General features: G+C 41.7%; 1 long non-coding RNA gene across 1 annotated transcript; it reads left to right on the top strand.

Annotated features, from left to right (window-relative positions):
* Positions 1-140: 140 nt before the first annotated feature.
* Positions 141-12,066, top strand: LOC114899948. The gene is made up of 3 exons (XR_003794667.1): positions 141-228; positions 5,381-5,470; positions 8,586-12,066. It is a non-coding gene; the product is annotated as an uncharacterized LOC114899948 (long non-coding RNA).
* Positions 12,067-17,971: the final 5,905 nt, after the last annotated feature.

Raw genomic sequence — 17,971 nt, 5'->3', positions numbered from 1 at the left:
CCGCGCAGAGGAGCACGGGAAAACGAGTCCCGCGGTGACTCCTATCCGGAGGCTCTGAGTTGCGAGAACTACAACTCCCACAATGCCGCGCGCCGCTGGCCCTCCCCGGGAGGTATTACCCCGCCCCCGGCAGTGGGCCTAGCCCCTCAGGCCGGCAGGTTGGAAGTCTCCAGGAGCTGGCGGTCACCGTGTGTAGGAGTGAGTCTGCGAGTTTGCCAAGCTGATTGGGTAGGCGACGTGAAGGCAGGGGGAGATAGAATTGGGTAGTGGAGCCGATTTATTTTGAGTCTACTGAGTGTAGAAGACTTCCTTGAAGTCCTGGAAGTTGGGGTTCCTGAATTAAGAGCCAAGTACCGTTTGCGAAGGGCGGCACTAGGCGCTTTATATTTAATTTTCATTTGCTGTCTCCCTTCTATGTTTAGAGGCTTAAATCGTTGCAAACGTATAGAACTTCAAGCTCATTGATGTGTTTATTTACATCCAGAATATTTCCTGTGGAAAAATCCAGGCTCTGCGTGCAGATGTCCCAGTGACTAAGCACCTTAGCTAAGCCTCAACCACCTGCTGGTCTGGTTTCTCAGGAATATACAGCGGCCCCAAACCACTATTCCAGATCTTTGCAACAGGGCACAATGAAACCATCTGTGTCTATCTCAAGGCAAAGGTCAAGTTGTGAGGAGAGTCTGAATATGTTACATTAAAAAAAAACAAATTCAACAGTCAATTTGAAGATCTAATTGGCTTTATTCAACTATTCATGAATTGGGCAGCATCCCATCTAGCAACTAGAAGAATGCTGGGAGTGGTTGTACAAAATAGAAGGCTTTTAATAGGCAGGAGGGTGGGGCAAGAAGGTATTAAAAAAAGAAAAGATGGGTTCCCTTTCTGGGAAGCCCCCCCTCCCCCCGCAAGGGTTTTATCATGCAGATTGCCTCTTCTGGGGGTGGGAATGGGGGTTGATGGAGAGGGACCACGTGACAGGTTACCTTACTGGTGTTTAACCAGAAAATTCCATACTGGTCCCTTAACATTACATTTCTGGGGGAGGCAGAAACTGCAATTAGACATGGGTACTAAACCTAGATAATAAATCTAGGTTTGGTATCATGGACTTTAGCACTAGTGATGCCACTTTGGGCCTGTGGTTTTCTTTTTTAACACCATCCAACCAATTCTTTTATCATTCTAGATTCTGTCATTGAATCAAACTGGGCAAGATGCGAGGGCACCATACTTACGGAGTATGGCCCCTGACCTGAGTCTAAACTAGTTCACTAACCTAGAAAATTCTGAATGTCCTACTGTCAGGAAGGGTCAGTTTGGAACACTGCACATTGTCACAGTTTTCCCCCTGGCCTAGCCCATGGACTGACTTCTCAGAGTCTTACTGTGTGTCCTGATACTATTAAAAACTGAAAGCTGTTTTTCTAGCTGAAGTAAGGTATCAGGAGCACCAGACAACTCAGCTTCGGAACCTGTGTAATGAAATGTAACCTCAGTGGGGAAAGCTGTTCTCAGCACTTGAGTGAAAACGTGGTATAACTTTAGTGCAGAAGGGCCCTGGTGTTTGAGCAGCTTCAGCAGTCCTGGTTGTGCTAGCACATCAGAGCAGCTTCAAGGCAATGTAATGTTGGCCTCTGGATGCCATTCCCTTCTGCATAATGGACAGGCCACCCTAGTCCACACCCTTACCCTGGCAGCCTCAGCACAGACTTGTCAGGCATCACGAGCAGCACCTTTGACATGGATGAGCCTGTGCTGCTGGGGTGCCCGTGTGTAGTTGAGGAGCAGTGCTGTGGCTGTCTTAGCAACAGATCTCTGCAGGAAGCCAGAGCAAGTGAGGTTGGAAAATGACAGATTCCATGTGGCACTGTTTGTCAGCACATGGGAGACAACACTTGGGAAGCCCTGTAAATATTTGGTGTGTTATGTATGGTGGTGCTTGTAGTGTTAGTAAATTGCAGTTTAAAAGAAAGGGTAGAAATCCTGAAATCATGCTCTGGGGCTGCAGAGTGGCAAGGGTTGGGGGTGGTAGGCCGTGGGGGACTGAGCAACTGATATTGTGACCTTGGCTTTACCATCAGGCAGGTTTGGCTTGGGAAATAAACCCTCTTCCCACCAAATTGTCCTCAGAGGGTTAGCTTTAATATTATGCCAAAACTCGGTTTGAATTATGAGATAAGAAACAACCACATTCACTGTTTTATCTCCAGTAGTGAACACAGTGCCTGAGTCATAAGTACTCCATAAATACTTGCGGAATGAAATTATAGAATATATCGTAGGAATGTTGTTGAGGACATTGTTCATTACATCACTTATTGCTCCCTATATAAATCGCCTCTGGAGAAATTTGTTTTAGTGTTAGCATTAGAACAAACATTAAAACATATGAAGATTACTTTTCTTTCGTTTTTGCCTTGGCTGATAGGAAGCTTGGAGCTTAATTTTAAACTTAACCACAGCAAGTATTTAGAACCTAATAGCTAGTGTAACTGTGATCTTTTCCTCCAGGATATCACCCTGGATTGGAAGGGGGCAAAACTGGAGAAAGGTCAGGCTGTTGCAGGCTTCCAGGTGTGAAACCTTTAGGAGGCAGAGTTAACAATAGAGAGTGAGAGGGAGGAAGGCGTCAAGGATGACTTCTTAGTTCCTGGGTCGGGCAACTTGCAGAGGATGCCTTTTACCGGAAGGAGGTTGAGCAGAAATTAGCAAGTTAGTTTTGAATATGTACATTATGAGGTTACCCGTAAGGCATTTAAGTACAAATGCCCTCTAGATTTCATGGATCTGGAACTCAGAATAAATTTGGAGTAGGAATATATAGGTGAAACTCCTCCACGCATAGTTATTAATTGAAACAATAGGAGTGGTTAAGATTCCCAGGGTGAGTGAGTCGAGTAGGAGAGAAACAGGGGGCTAGGACAGGACCCTTGAGTGTTACGGAGCAAGGGCTCGCTGTGCAACGCACATAGAGGCCAATACTATGGCACTGGCTTTTGAGAAAAGAGCTTTATCTTGAGGTCGACTGATAAGGAGGCGGGAGGCAAGGCTCTCAAACCTGTCTCCTTGACCTATGGTCGGGGCAAAGTTTAAGGGGTTAGAGAAATTTCAAACCTGGATGGTGATTGGTTAGTCTTGAATTAGTCCATATGAGCTACTCATGCTGCTGGAAGCCAGGTTTTTCTTATTGAAGGACTTCTCACTTTGCAAAGGGCTCTGGTGGCAACATTTCCAGAGGCAAGTCAGGTTTGTGGGTTCAAGCCCCACCCTAAGGGGGCCCATATAAAAGGTTACAGCTGCTGACGTACTCAAAGGATTAGAGTCCCAAACCCTGGGTTAGAGCCTGCGGTCTTTGGATTTCTCTGCTTGTCTGTGTTTGTCCGTGACTGTTTTATTTGTGAGGAATTGGCCAATAGGGTTAACTATTGGATGACTGCAGCAAAGCTTTGCTGAATCTGCTTCCTGTCATTTTGCTCTGGTTATCCTGAGGAGAAAACACTTCCAAAATGGGGAATGTTAACAGTACCCCTGCTAATTTAACAGGAAGGGGGGGGAAAAAGAAAAAAAAAAACATGATCATATCAATCAGTCTAAGGAATAGAGTAAGCACAGTAAAAGTAATTAGGAAATATAAGGAGTAAAATCAGTGAAATGGGAGCTAGGAGAAATCATCAATTTCCAAATGGGAGGTCAGCATGGATTAAAAAGCAAAGCTTTGTGTCTTTAGAGTGATTTGAGGAAAGACAGATTAAAGAGAAAAAAAACAGGTGGGGCAATGTTATTAGACAAATAGATATTTTAGGAAGGTTGAGATTGTTAAGGTAGTAACAGGACAGTGATTTTACAATATATAATTACTTGCAGTTTAAATAAGAAATACAGTAGTCAAACTTGGCCTACATTTAGCCAACTGTAAAATAAAGCAAAAAATCTTCCAAAACACAAGCAAAACTTGACAAGAACATTTTTGAGAAAATAGCTCTTAAATACATCTAGAGAATGGCCTGAGAAGATTGAAGTATTTTGAAGATGGAGATAATGTTTCTAATGCAGATAATAACCAGAGTCATCTGGGTATAGATCTCTATCAGTAAGTTTGTGCTTTGTTCTGTTTGTACTTGTCCTTTCTGATAACAAGATGGTTCTTTTAGTGATGTGATTTTATTCTGTAATCTTTAATGTATTATGTTCTTGGTGTTCTATTTGAGTTCCTACTATATATGGTATACTGGAGTTATGAAAAAGAAGAAAATGATTTTCGTTTGTACCACTGCCTGGCCCAGTATTAACTGGGGTCAGGGGAAAATGGCGCAAGAATGGGTCTTCTAATTGTAGGACTATTTTACAATTAGACTTGGTTTGCAAAAGAGAGGAGAAATGGGACAAAATCAGCTTTATCCCTGTTTCTTACAAGGGAGGAGCCTTTTACAGTTAGACACATTTTAGTTTGTCTTCATTGAGAATTTTAACCCTCTTTTGTATGAGCCAAGCTATCAAGGAGCTAGCATTGAACTGCTTTTAAGTGTGTGTGTATGTGTGTGTGCGTGTATCACACACACACACACATACTATTTTGAGCAATATAGTGAAGGAAATCTGGTCAGCCAGCTACAAAACTCAGACTTCAGGAAGGGCTTGTTTTTCTTCAGAGAAGGAACTCCCAGATGGAGAACATTGGCTGTCCTACCATCAGCTCTGCCTTGCACTGTGGTTACCAACTTTCTTCAGTTCAGGAGTAGGCAAGCACAGGTAGTGGGCTCACGACGTCTGACCTCGACTACTTTTTCTAAGTTATTTTGTTCAGCAGTTAAAACTGCTGAACAGTTCTCAGCAGCGAAACCTGAGTCTCTATATCAGAATAAGAATTTGCAGAAGATATGTAAAGTTATGGTTCAGAGGAAGGCCCTCAGAAAAAACCTGTTTTCCCTGAGTCAGAGCCAGTGATGATCTCAACTACATTTGTCTCCTCCTTTGGTGCCTCCCGCCCTTCCCCCGCCTTATGAAGGGGGAAATCCCTCCGAGTGGTGCCAAGGCTTCCATCAGCAATCCTCCTAGAGCCCCAGGTCTGGCCCCAGCCCTGTACCCTTCCTTACCAGATAGTCAACAGGGTCTCCCCTCCCCATACCTGCGAGGGTACTCAGTTTGACCCAGGGGGTACTCTGCTTCAGGCAGGGCAATATCCATGGAGACAAGTTCCCACGGGTCTAAATGACCAAGGTCAACCCAGGGGATCTGTATATGTGCCCTCCTCCTTTTCTATCTCTGATCTGTATAATTGGAAAAAAGCATATTTAAAGCACAGCTTTCCATATGTGCCTGAATGCCCTACTCCCTTGTTGAGGCAAGGTCTACTGACAAAATTAAATGACTTTCTCAGCAGAAAAAACAAGCGTGCACCCTCCAAGCTGCACTATTACAACTGGGAGACGAGCCTCAACCAGAAGTCCCTGAAGAAATTCTACAAAAGGTAAGAGCATATGTTTGGGCTGACCCAATAGTAGCAGAACTCTGTCCAGGCACCAAGACTCTAAATTTAAAGCAGTGCCCTTTAAAGAGGTATGCAAAAGAAGGTATAAAGCCTCTGCTAACCACCTGTCTTAAATCCCAATTAATCTGACCTTGTCATTCCCCATATAACACTCCAATCCTGCCGGTATGAAAACCTGGGACAAAAGATTATCATTTTGTGCAGGATTTGGGAGCCATTAACCAAATTGTAGAGGATACATTCAGTGTGCCAAATCCTTATGCAGCTTTATCTGGAGACTTTTGCTGGTTTACAAACAATTCTGGATGTAAAAGATGCCTTTTATTGCATATCCCTAAGTCCTGAGTCCCAGGAACTGTTTGCCTCTGAATGGGATGATCCAGAGACTAATATAAGACAACAATATTGTTGGATGGCACTCCCGCAAGGATTTAAGAATGCTCCCACCATCTTCAGGGAAGCCTTAGCCAAGGATTTAAGGGACCTCCAATTAAATGAGGGAATGTTACTTCAATATGTGGATGCTAGTAAAACTAAGGAAGCTTCAGACCAAAATACAATCCTCACTTAAAATTTTTGGCAGACCAGGGATATAAAGTCCAAGGGAAAAGTGCAAATTTCTTAACCAACTGTAAAATATCTAGGATTTGAGTTATCAAAAGGACAAAGAAACTGACTGCCGGATCGAAGGGAAGCATTAGCTAGGGTGCTTGTACCCACCACCAGAAGGCAATTGCAAGGATTCTTAGGAATGGCTGGGTTTTGTCATATTTGGATTCCTAACTTTGGACACATGGCCAAACTCCTATATGAGGCTCTTAGAGGAAATGACAATGAACCATTAAGCTGCACTCCGGAATGCCATAAGGCATTCCATACCATAAAAAAATTGAAGAAGTCTATTCTAGCAGACCTGACCTGACTGATCAGCCTTTAGAAAAGCCAGACGTGGAAATGTTTATGGATGGGAGCAACTTCATGGACTGGGGACTTCGAAAGGCTGGATATGCAATAGTAACTCATCAGGAAGTCCTAGAAGCAGAAGCCCTCCTCCAGGTACATCTGCCCAAAAGGCAGAGCTCATAGCCCTCATGAGAGCCCTGCACCTTGGAGCTAAGGAAAAGGCAACCGTTTATTTATTTATTTTTAATAGTGTTTTTGCTTTTTTTTTTTTTTTTTTTGGCCACGCCATGTTGTATGTGGGATCTTAGTTCCCTGACCAGGGATTGAACCCATGCCCCCTGCAGTGGAAGCACAGAGTCTTAACCACTGGAACACAAGGGAAGTCCCCAAGGTTACCATTTATACTGATTCTAAGTATGCCTTCTCTGTAGTGCATGCCCATGGGGCCATATGGAAAGAGAGGTCTACTAATATCAGGAAGAAAAGAAACACGGAGAGGAGATACTGGCCATATTAGACTCTGTTATAATGCTGAAAGAAGTAGCCATAGTACATTGCCTGGGCCACCAAAAGACTGATAGTTATATAGCTAAAGGAAATAATTTGGCTGATCGGGCTCTAAAACAGGCAGACAGAAATGGAAATGATCTAGAGAGAGCAGACGAATGGGAATTTCACGATGACTCTCGGAAGACTTAGATGGTATTCGGTACCAAACAACCAAATAAGGCTGGATTTATAATGAACAGGGACTAGTGCTTACACCTGAGCATTTAATGGAAAGAATTATTACTCATCTACATCAAGGAGCCCATTATGGGAGGGATGCAACCTATCATTGGCTACAAAGGTTTATTGTTGGTTCGCAAATTCAAAGGCCCATCTAAAAAGTAATAAAAAATTGCCTGATCTGCATCAGAAACAATCCTAAAACCAGGCCACGCCTGATAACGAAAGGGGTGCAAACCTGAGGGACAAAAGCAGGAGATGATTGGTAAGTAGACTTTACTGTTACGCCAAGAACCATGGGGAATAATAGACATCTGCTCGTATTTATGGACACCTTCACAGGATGGGTCGAAGCATTTCTATGCTGAACAGAGAAAGCTTCTGAGGTAACAGAGGCCTACTAGGAGAAATCATCCCTCCTTTTGGGTTGCCTTTTTCTATTCAAAGTGGCAGTGGAGGAGATTTCATAGCCAAGATAACTCAAGGGGTGTCTCAGACCCTCGGAATATAGTGAAAGTTACATGCTTCATGGAGATCTCAGTCTACGGGAAAGACTGAAAAGAGGAATCCTACCTTAGAAGAGACAATCACCAAAATATGTCAAGAAACCAACTTAGCTTGGGATAAGGTCTTACTAGTTGCCCTGCTTAGGGTAAAAGTAGCCCCTAGAAGCAAGCTCCAAATGAGCCCTTATGAAATGTTATATGGGAAACCCTTCCTTAAGACAAAGTATTATTGCAGTTTTGAAAATGATCATGTAGCATGAGTAGCTCATATTGCAGAAGAATTAGATACTATAACATGTTTTCATGGATTCCCAAAGGAGTAAGGTCTGTTTTTGAAGGACTGTTAAAGTTAGGAGTCATAGTTCTGTGTATCTTAGGGTTAATCCTTTCACTCATCAGATTTTGTACTTACTGTCTATCATGTGTATTTAAAAAGGCCTCCCCCACTCACATGATGATTGCTCAAGACAAGAGTTCAAGCTAGAATTTGCAAATATTTATAATTAAATGCAAAACAATTTCCTTCCTGTTATAAAAATTCACACTCCCAATCAGCAGGAACAGCTAGAATGGTCATTGCCCTATTTGCCTCAAGACTGAGGAATGGGGCTTCCCTGGTGGCGCAGTGGTTGAGAGTCCGCCTGCCGATGCAGGGGACACGGGTTCGTGCCCCGGTCCAGGAAGATCCCACATGCTGCGGAGCGGCTGGGCCCGTAAGCCATGGCCGCTGAGCCTGTGCATCTGGAGCCTGTGCTCCGCAACGGGAGAGGCCACAACAGTAAGAGGCCCGCGTACCAAAAAAAAAAAGACTGAGGAATGTACAAAGAAAAAGGGGAGAATTGAAATAGTACGTAAAACATCGACCAGCTTCAACTGTTTTTGTCTCTTTAAATAGGTTGTTGATTAATCAAACTGAAATAGCACCGGCTTAAACTGGTTTAACTTTCTTAAAACAGGTTGTTGATTAATCAAAGCTGGAGTTATTTTACGGAGATAGCACTGTGCATGTGCAAGACAGGAACCTGTGCCTCCAGGATGACCTTGGAACCAAGAATCTTCAGTCTACAGAACTCAAAGAATAGAAATCTTGCCACCAGAGCCCTTTACAAAGTGAGAACTCCTTCAGTAAGGAAAAGCTGACTTCCAGCAGCATGAGTAGCTCATATGGACTAATTCAAAACAAACCAATCAATCACCATCCAGGTTTGAAATTCCACTAACCCCTTAAATTTCACCCCAGACTCTGGCTTGAGGAGACAGGTTTGAAAACCTTGCCTCCTGTCTCTTTGTCAGTTGACCTCATGATAAAGCTCTTTCTTTTCTCAAAAATCAGTGCCATAGTACTGGCTTCTATGCACATCAGGCAGCGAGCCCTTGCTCAGTAATGTAGGGAACACCACCATTTAAGGGAAGGGCAGAGAAAGAGAGGCCTGAGAAGGAGAATGATAAGGAGTGGCAGAGATAGAAAAGACTTAGGTATCAAGGAAGCCAAGAGAAGAAAGGTTCGAAGAAGAAGGGAATGGACAGCAGTGTCAAATGGAACTGAGAAGTCAAGTGATGGACAGACCAAGTGTCTCCTGGATTTGACAAAATATTCTTTGGTCACTAAAGTGAGAGCGGTTTCAATGAAATAGTGGGGTGAAAATTAAATAGAAGTGGGTAGTGAGTGGGAAGTAAGTGTAGACATCTTCAAGAAGTTTAGCTGAGAAGAGGAGGTGAACAAATACAGTATCGGGAGGTGTTTGATTCAGGAAGTTAAGGGAGAACTGTCTTTTGAAGATAGGATAAGTTTCTATGTATGTTTAAATGTTGATAGAAAGAAGGCTATAGATAGGGAGAGGCTGAAAATACAAGAGACAGGATAATCGAGTGAAGTGCTTAAGAGGGTAGGAAAAGATGAGAAATAAATGTAAAAGTCATTAGCCTCAGAAGGAGAAGGAACGTATTGTCAATGTTGACAGGTGGGAAAGAAGAAAGAACAGGCATACGTGGAGTTACATTTATAGTGTGGGAATTAGAGGGGTTTGCGGGGGGATAGTTCCTTTTTTTCTGCAGAATCAGTGGGGTGGGGGGTTAGGTTTGGTACTTCTTGAAGATTTGAGGAACATGGGAAAGTGAAGTATCCACAGCATACATGGGAGAGAGGGTGATGGCGAGGTAACCAGAGGCTTAGCTGGTCCCCAGGTGATTCTGATATAGGAGTTCTTAAGATCACACTTCGAGAACTACTGATAGGAGGGGATTATTTTATTCTGGGAGAGTTTTTTACAAAATGGGAGAAAATTGCCCACTGCGAGGGCAGGGGGGACAATTAACACAAAAAGGTATCATTGATGGGGCAAAATCGCTAAGGAAATGGGAGCTGTGATAAAGAAGAAAGGAGGAGGGATCAGTCTTGGACAGGAGGTGTGTCACCTCTCCAACTAAGATCAGCCTTAGGCAGAGAGAGCCTGAAATCCTCTTTCATTAAGGGTCACCTCTTTCCATTAAGATGGGAAAGGAGGTAAAGATAAACATGGAGGCAGGTAACATTGGTAGTTTCACTTCCAACAAAATTTTTCCCCAGTGATAATCTCCAGCAAGCTTGGAAAAGAGAAACTATCAATAACATTATACCTAGCGTTATGCTAAATCTTTCTCATGCAGTGTGTCATTTAATCCTCCTAGTAACTTAAGTGGAAGGTCCTATCACCATTTCATAGAGAAAGAAACTGAGGTTAGAGAACAGAAGTTAAGTAACTTGTCCAAGGATGCCCAGATCTTAAGGGCAGAGTCTAGGTAGTCTGAATGTGGACCCATGTCTGTCTGACATCTGAGCCTACACTATGAGCCACAGATATTATACTGCTCAACTCATTGGGGAAGGGGTAGTAATTTGTGTGACATTTTGCATGGATGATACCATGCAGCATGGTAGCATGGGAGATTGAAACTGTTTTTCCTTCATGACTTCTCACCCGTAAGTCTTTCTTCCTACCATCACCTCAGTCCTGATTGATGGCTTTTTTTTTTCCTGAATATCATTTAGAACTTTGTTGCAGATGGCAGAAAACTGACTCAAGCTGGCTTAATATGAAAAAAGAAAAAGAATTAATTAGCCCATGTAATTGAATACTTCAGAAGGCTTAGCTGGGTAAAAGCTCAGATAATAATGGTTTCTGGTTCTTTTGAAGCCTCCAGCTCCATCTCTCACTCTTTTGCCTTTTCCGTGAAACTTTATCTGGTGCCTCCTAGCTCCTCCCTGGGTCACACAATGGCTATAGCAGTTCTATCTCTTTACCACTCAGTATATCTAGAAACAAAGATTTCCCCCCATATAAACAAGTCCTGGGCCTCGGTCATTTGCAAGATGAGACGTGTTTTTTAAGTTATAAGAAATCATTTCCAACCATCTCTGGAGTTGAAGGGGAAGTCAAACCCACCCACATGAGCAAAAAGGGTACAGGTAGTTCTTCAAAGGAGACTCGGAATTGTTTTTACCAGAAAAGGGTGACTGGATGATGAGGGGGAAACAACAGATGTTTGCATGCCTCTCTCCCAGCTTTCTTCCCCTCATTAATCACCTTCCTATGTGATTGTCAGTGACTCAAGCTGAAGTTGCTGACCTTTTGGCAGAAGAAGGTGGGCTTAATACTCTCTACAAGTCTTACTGGTCACATCTGTGTCTATACATCTTTGTCATCTCCTTGTTTAAATGTCTCTATTGGCTCCACATTGCCCACGGAAGAATGATTTACAATATCAGTGTTTAATGGTCCACCACTCTGGTCTTCCATGCTGTTTTAAAGTCCTGGAATACTGGCATTTCTGTTGGTGTGATACGATTATTTTGGAGTTTAAAAAATCTGAATCATTTATGTCTTGATACACAGAGACATGCTTCATTAAAATCTTGAATCAGATATAAGTGCGCTTGTTTAGAAAGCCATCTTCTATACTTCCATAATCCTTAAACAAAAGAAGAAAATAACAACCACCAAAGCAAAGCTTCTAATGCAAGAATAGTTCTTATCTATTACAAAGATTTCCACCAAATGGAATAGGAACAGAACGCTATTGGTATTAATATGGTGTCCACATTAGAATCTCCATTTATGTAAGATGAGACAGGAAGATGAAGACAAGTGAGAAATACTTCCTTTGAAGCAAACAAACAAAAACAGCTTGTTACAAACAAATATTGTCCCTGCAAAGAAAGAAAATATTGCCTCCCCCCAAAAAAATCTCCTCAAACTTATTAACGAAGAGATAGGGTTGTTTGAAGATAAGGGACTAGAGAAAATACTGATATTTAAGAACGTCTTATAACTATCTCCTTATCATTCCCTTAACCAGCATACATTCAGAATTTTTTAGCAACTGGAAAGTTTTTCACAGCTTGATGATATCGTTGATAGACTAATATCACTTTAAAAACAATTGTAATTTTACTTCATTTTAAACCCTAATTAAACTATTTTATGTAGAATTTCCTTTAAGCAATATTTTATTTTTATATTAAAGTGATATGGTTAATATATTTCAGTATATTTGCATTTATGCTTATGAATTTTTATATTTGAAATGTAATAAATACTTAGTTTTACTGATCTCGGGTACTTAATATGTGAAATAAGTACCAAAACCTCCTGAAATTCTATCCAGTATTTAAATGACTGTTTAGCTTGGCGCTGGAGGTCCTTCCTGTCAGCCCCTTGTCTACAGTCCCAGCCGCCCTCCTGCATCCCCATCCCGGGGATGGATATGTTTATCTGTGTTTCCTTTTCCAAGTAGAGCTTGGATCCAGTCACCTCTATTCCTTTGCTGGAGGCCCCTTCTTCAATTTTTACCTATAAAGGTCACATGGGACGAGCACAACTGGTAGAATGGAATCTTAAAGCAAATTCATTTTTGTCTCCCACTATCTTTTTAAGTCTGCACCAAGGGGCTGTTTCTCTCTTACATTTAGAAAAGACAAAGGTTGTCCCTCAGAGGTAATAACAGTGCTGTCACTTTTTAGGGCACAAAATGTCAACCAGGCATTTAAATGGGAGTCCGAGATGAGAACTGTTGTAACTTCAACTTACAGTTGAAGTTTGTCCTCTCCTCCAGCTTCAGCTGGCTGCAGGCTAGAAGTCTGAAATTTGAAGATCGGGGGAGAGGGGCTCTTGGCTTCTCTCTTTCCTCCTCTCATGCTCCTTCTTCTCTTCTCCCATCTTACAAACTTGTTTTTGGCCCTTTCAGGGTCTGGAGCCTGGGGAGGGGAATTCGTGGATTCATAGAATTCTTGGTTGATTGATGCTGTGGAAGTGATCTAGCTGGTGCTCTCTGGACCTTGAAGATCTTTGAAGCCAATTTCCCTCTTGAGGGACTTTCATGGGTTCCTCAGAGACCTTCCCTTTCCCCACTTCTGCAGCATCTACACGTCCAGCAGCAGTTCATTTCCAGCTTTCACCCCCGCAGGAGGCCATTTCGACCAGGGGCTAAGCATAACCATGTCAATTCCCTTTCCCTCAGGGATCTCATTTGGTCCATAGGAGACACCATTCACCCAGACAGACTCTGGGAGTGTAGCTACTTCCCCACACCTCAGCCCTCGACATTTTGATTTCTCCAGTGTGATCCAGTCAGCAGACCTGTGTCCCTCAAACTGTAGGAGACACACATTAAGCTCCGCAGATGGTTCCCTCAAAGTCCTGTCCTTTGGTTTGAGATAAGGAGCGGATATCCCTTCTCCTCCTCATTCACCCTTAGTGAGGAGGGTAGAATTCTTCATACACAGTAGTTCTTTCCAAAGAAATCCATTTCAAAAAGCTTCCTATCAGCATCCCTTTATGCCGTCAATGTGGGTGACCATTTGAGAGTTACCTGCCTCTCCCTTCTCCCCTTTTTACCATCTATGTTTTGGTCCAACACATAGCTCTGGAATGTGCCTCAACTGAAGCTTTTATTTTAACATCTTGCTACATCCCTAAAGATCACTTTCATGCCTCTACCTCCACAAAATCTTACTGATCAGCCCCAAGGTAGTAATTTTCTACTTTGCTAAACTCTTAGGTGTGGATCATTATGCCATTCACATGGTACTTATTTTCTGCCTTGTATTGTACTTACTTAAGTACAATTATTTCCACCAAAAATTTGTAAGTTCCTCTAAGGTAGACACTATGCATCTTTGTTTTTATATCACTAAAGTCTTACACACAGTATGTAAATAATATTTGTTATATCCAAGAAATAGATTGCTCAATATTGCTGTGTATGGTAAAGTCTTGGAAAGTAGATAATCTTTCCAATTCAACCTCTATCTACCGTCCTGAGTTTTAAGCACTGTGGCCAGTTGAGGATACAGGCACAGACAAGACAAAGTCCTGTCTAGAAGCACTCAGAATCAGCAGAAGAGATGGTACATTACAAAAAGTTACGTAAGTCTACAATAAAGGTGTGATCTAAAGGTTGTGCATAGGAGGGAGTGGTTAACTAACCAGGATGCTCAGGGAAGTCTTCATGAAGTTGGAACTACTTGAATTTTTTTAAAAATTGAGCTATAATTTACTTATCATGAAGTTCATGCTTTTAAAGTATACAATTCAGTGATTTCTAGTATGTTCACAAGGTTGTGCAACCATCACCACCTTGTAATTCCAAAACATTCATCACCCTCAAAAGAAACCTCATGGGCTTCCCTGGTGGTGCAGTGGTTGAGGGTCCGCCTGCCGATGCAGGGGACGTGGGTTCGTGCCCCGGTTCGGGAGGATCCGGCATGCCGCGGGGCGGCTGGGCCTGTGCGTCCGGAGCCTGTGCTCCGCAACGGGAGAGGCCGCGGCAGTGGGAGGCCCGCGTACCACAAAAAAAAAAAAAAAAAAAGAAGAAACCTCATACTCCTGAGCAGTCTTTCTCCATTCCCCCTCCGCCAGCCCCTGGCAACCACTTATCTACTTTCTGTCTTTATGGATTTGCCATTTCTAGACATTTCATATAAATGGAGTCATACAATATGTGGTCTTCAGCGTCTGGCTTATTTCTCCTAGCATAATGTCTTCAAGGTTAATCCATGTTGTAGCACATATCAGAATTTCCTTCCTTTTTAAGGTTGAATAATATTCCACTGTATGTATATACCGCTTCATCCATTGATAGACATTTGTGTTATTTCCATTTTGGGGGCTATTGTGAACAGTACTGCTATGAACATGGGTGTGCAAATATCTATTTGAATCCCTTCTTTCAGTTCTTTTGGAGAGACATCCAGAAGTGAATTGCTAAATCATATGGTAATTCTGTATTTAATATTTTGAGAAATCACCATAATATTTCCCATCGCAGCTGCACAATTTTACATTCCCACCAGGAATGCAGAAGAGTAGCAATTCCTCCAAATCCTTGTCAACACTTATTTTCTGTTTTCTTTTTGTTTTTTTATAATAGCCATCCTAATGAGGTGAAGAGGAATCTCACTGTGGTTTGGGTTTGCATTTCCCCAATGATGGCGATTATCTTTTCATATGCTTGTTGGCCATTTGTATATCTTCTTTGGAGAAATTTGTATTTAAGTCAAAAGGCTCACTTTGTTTTTTCTTTTGTTTTTTTTTAACTTTTATTGAGGTACAGTTGTTTTACAATGTTGTGTTAGTTTCTGCTGTACAGCGAAGTGAATCAACTGTATGTATACATACATCCCCTCTTTTTTGGATTTCCTTCGCATTTAGGTCACCACAGAGCACTAACTAGAGTTCCCTGTGCTATACAGCACGTTCTCATTAGCTATCTATTTTATACATATTAGTGTATATACGTCAATCCCAATCTCCCAGTTCATTCCACTTTTCCCTCCTTTGGTATTGATACATTTGTTCTCTAGATCTGTGTCTCTATTTCAGCCTTGCAAACAGGTTCATCTATAACATTTTTCTAGATTCCACATATATGTGTTTATATATATTTGTTTTTTCTTTTTTTAATTTTTTAATTTTATTTTTTTTTATACAGCAGGTTCTTATTAGTCATCAATTTTATACACATCAGTGTATACATGTCAATCCCTATCGCCCAATTCATCACACCACCATCACCACACCCCCGCGGCTTTCTCCCCCTTGGTGTCCATGCGTTTGTTCTCTACATCTGTGTCTCAACTTCTGCCCTGCAAACCGGTTCATCTGTACCATTTTTCTAGGTTCCACATACATGCGTTAATATACAATATTTGTTTTTCTCTTTCTGACTTACTTCCCTCTGTATGACAGTCTCTAGATCCATTCACGTCTCAACAAATGACCCAATTTCATTCCTTTTTATGGCTGAGTAATATTCCATTGTATATATGTGCCACATCTTCTTTATCCATTCGTCTGTCAGTGGGCATTTAGGTTGCTTCCATGACCTGGCTATTGTAAATAGTGCTGCAGTGAACATTGGGGTGCATGTGTCTTTTTGAATTATGGTTTTCTCTGGGTATATGCCCAGTAGTGGGATTGCTGGATCATATGGTAATTCTATTTTTAGTTTTTTAAGGAACCTCCATACTGTTCTCCATAGTGGCTGTATCAATTTACATTCCCACCAACAGTGCAGGAGGGTTCTCTTTTCTCCACACCCTCTCCAGCATTTGTTGTTTGTAGATTTTCTGATGATGCCCATTCTAACTGGTGTGAGGTGATACCTCATTGTAGTTTTGATTTGCATTTCTCTAATAATTAGTGATGTTGAGCAGCTTTTCATGTGCTTCTTGGCCATCTGTATGTCCTCTTTGGAGAAATGTCTATTTAGGTCTTCTGCCCATTTTTGGATTGGGTTTTTGTTTCTTTAATATTGAGCTGCATGAGCTGTTTATATATTTTGGAGATTAATCCTTTGTTGATTCGTTTGCAAATATTTTCTCCCATTCTGAGGGTTGTCTTTTCATCTTGTTTATGGTTTCCTTTGCTGTGCAAAAGCTTTTAAGTTTCGTTAGGTTCCATTTGTTTATTTTTATTTCCATTACTCTAGGAAGTTTATCAAAAAAGATCTTGCTCTGATTTATGTCAAAGAGTGTTCTTGCTATGTTTTCCTCTAAGAGTTTTATAGTGTCTGGTCTTACATTTAGGTCTTGAATCCATTTTGAGTTTATTTTTCTGTATGGTGTTAGGGAGTGTTCTAATTGCATTCTTTTACATGTAGCTGTCCAGTTTTCCCAGCACCACTTATTGAAGAGACTATCCTTTCTCCATTGTATATCCTTGCCTCCTTTGTCATAGATTAGTTGACCGTAGGTGCGTGGGTTTATCTCTGGACTTTCTATCTTGTTCCATTGGTCTATCTTTCTGTTTTTGTGCCAGTACCATATTGTCTTGATTACTGTAGATTTGTAGTATAGTCTGAAGTCAGGGAGTCTGATTCCTCCAGCTTTGTTTTTTTCCCTCAAGACTGATTTGTCTATTCGGGGTCTTTTTTTTTTTTTTTTTTTTGCGGTATGTGGGCCTCTCACTGTTGTGGCCTCTCCTGTTGCAGAGCACAGGCTTCAGATGCGCAAGCTCAGCGGCCATGGCTCACGGGCCCAGCCGCTCCGCGGCATGTGGGATCTTCCCGGACCGGGGCACGAACCCGTGTCCCCTGCATCAGCAGGCAGACTCTCAACCACTGCGCCAGCAGGGAAGCCCTATTCAGGGGCTTTTGTGTCTCCATATACATTTTAAGATTTTTTGTTCTAGTTCTGTAAAAAGTGACATTGGTAATTTGATAGGGATTGCATTGAATCTGTAGATTGCTTTGGGTAGTACAGTCATTTTCACAATATTGATTCTTCCAATCCAAGAACATGGTATATCTCTCCATCTGTTGGTATCATCTTTAATTTCTTTCATCAGTGTCTTATAGTTTTCTGCATACAGGTCTTTTGTCTCCCTAGGTAGGTTTATTCCTAGGTATTTTATTCTTTTTGTTGCAATGGTAAATGGGAATGTTTCCTTAATTTCTCTTTCAGAGTTTTCATCATTAGTGTATAAGAATGGAAGAGATTTCTGTGCATTAATTTTGTATCCTGCAACTTTACCAAATTCATTGATTAGCTCTAGTAGTCTTCTGGTGGCATTTTTAGGATTCTCTATGTATACTATCATGTCATCTGCAAACAGTGACAGTTTTACTTCTTCTTTTCCAATTTGTATTCCTTTTATTTCTTTTTCTTCTCTAATTGCCGTGGCTAGGACTTCCAAAACTATGTTGAATAATAGTGGTGAGAGTGGACATCCTTGTCTTGTTCCTGATCTTAGAGGAAATGCTTTCAGTTTTTCACCAGTGAGAATGATGTTTGCTGTGGGTTTGTCGTATATGGCCTTTATTATGTTGAAGTAGGTTCCCTCTATGCCCACTTTCTGGAGAGTTT

Source organism: Monodon monoceros, unplaced genomic scaffold (assembly GCF_005190385.1).
Source record: "Monodon monoceros isolate NGI ecotype Baffin Bay Population unplaced genomic scaffold, NGI_Narwhal_1 Super_Scaffold_18, whole genome shotgun sequence".
NCBI lineage: Eukaryota > Metazoa > Chordata > Mammalia > Artiodactyla > Monodontidae > Monodon > Monodon monoceros.
The sequence above is the reverse complement of the archived record's forward strand: the minus strand, read 5'-3'. Positions and strand labels throughout refer to the sequence as shown.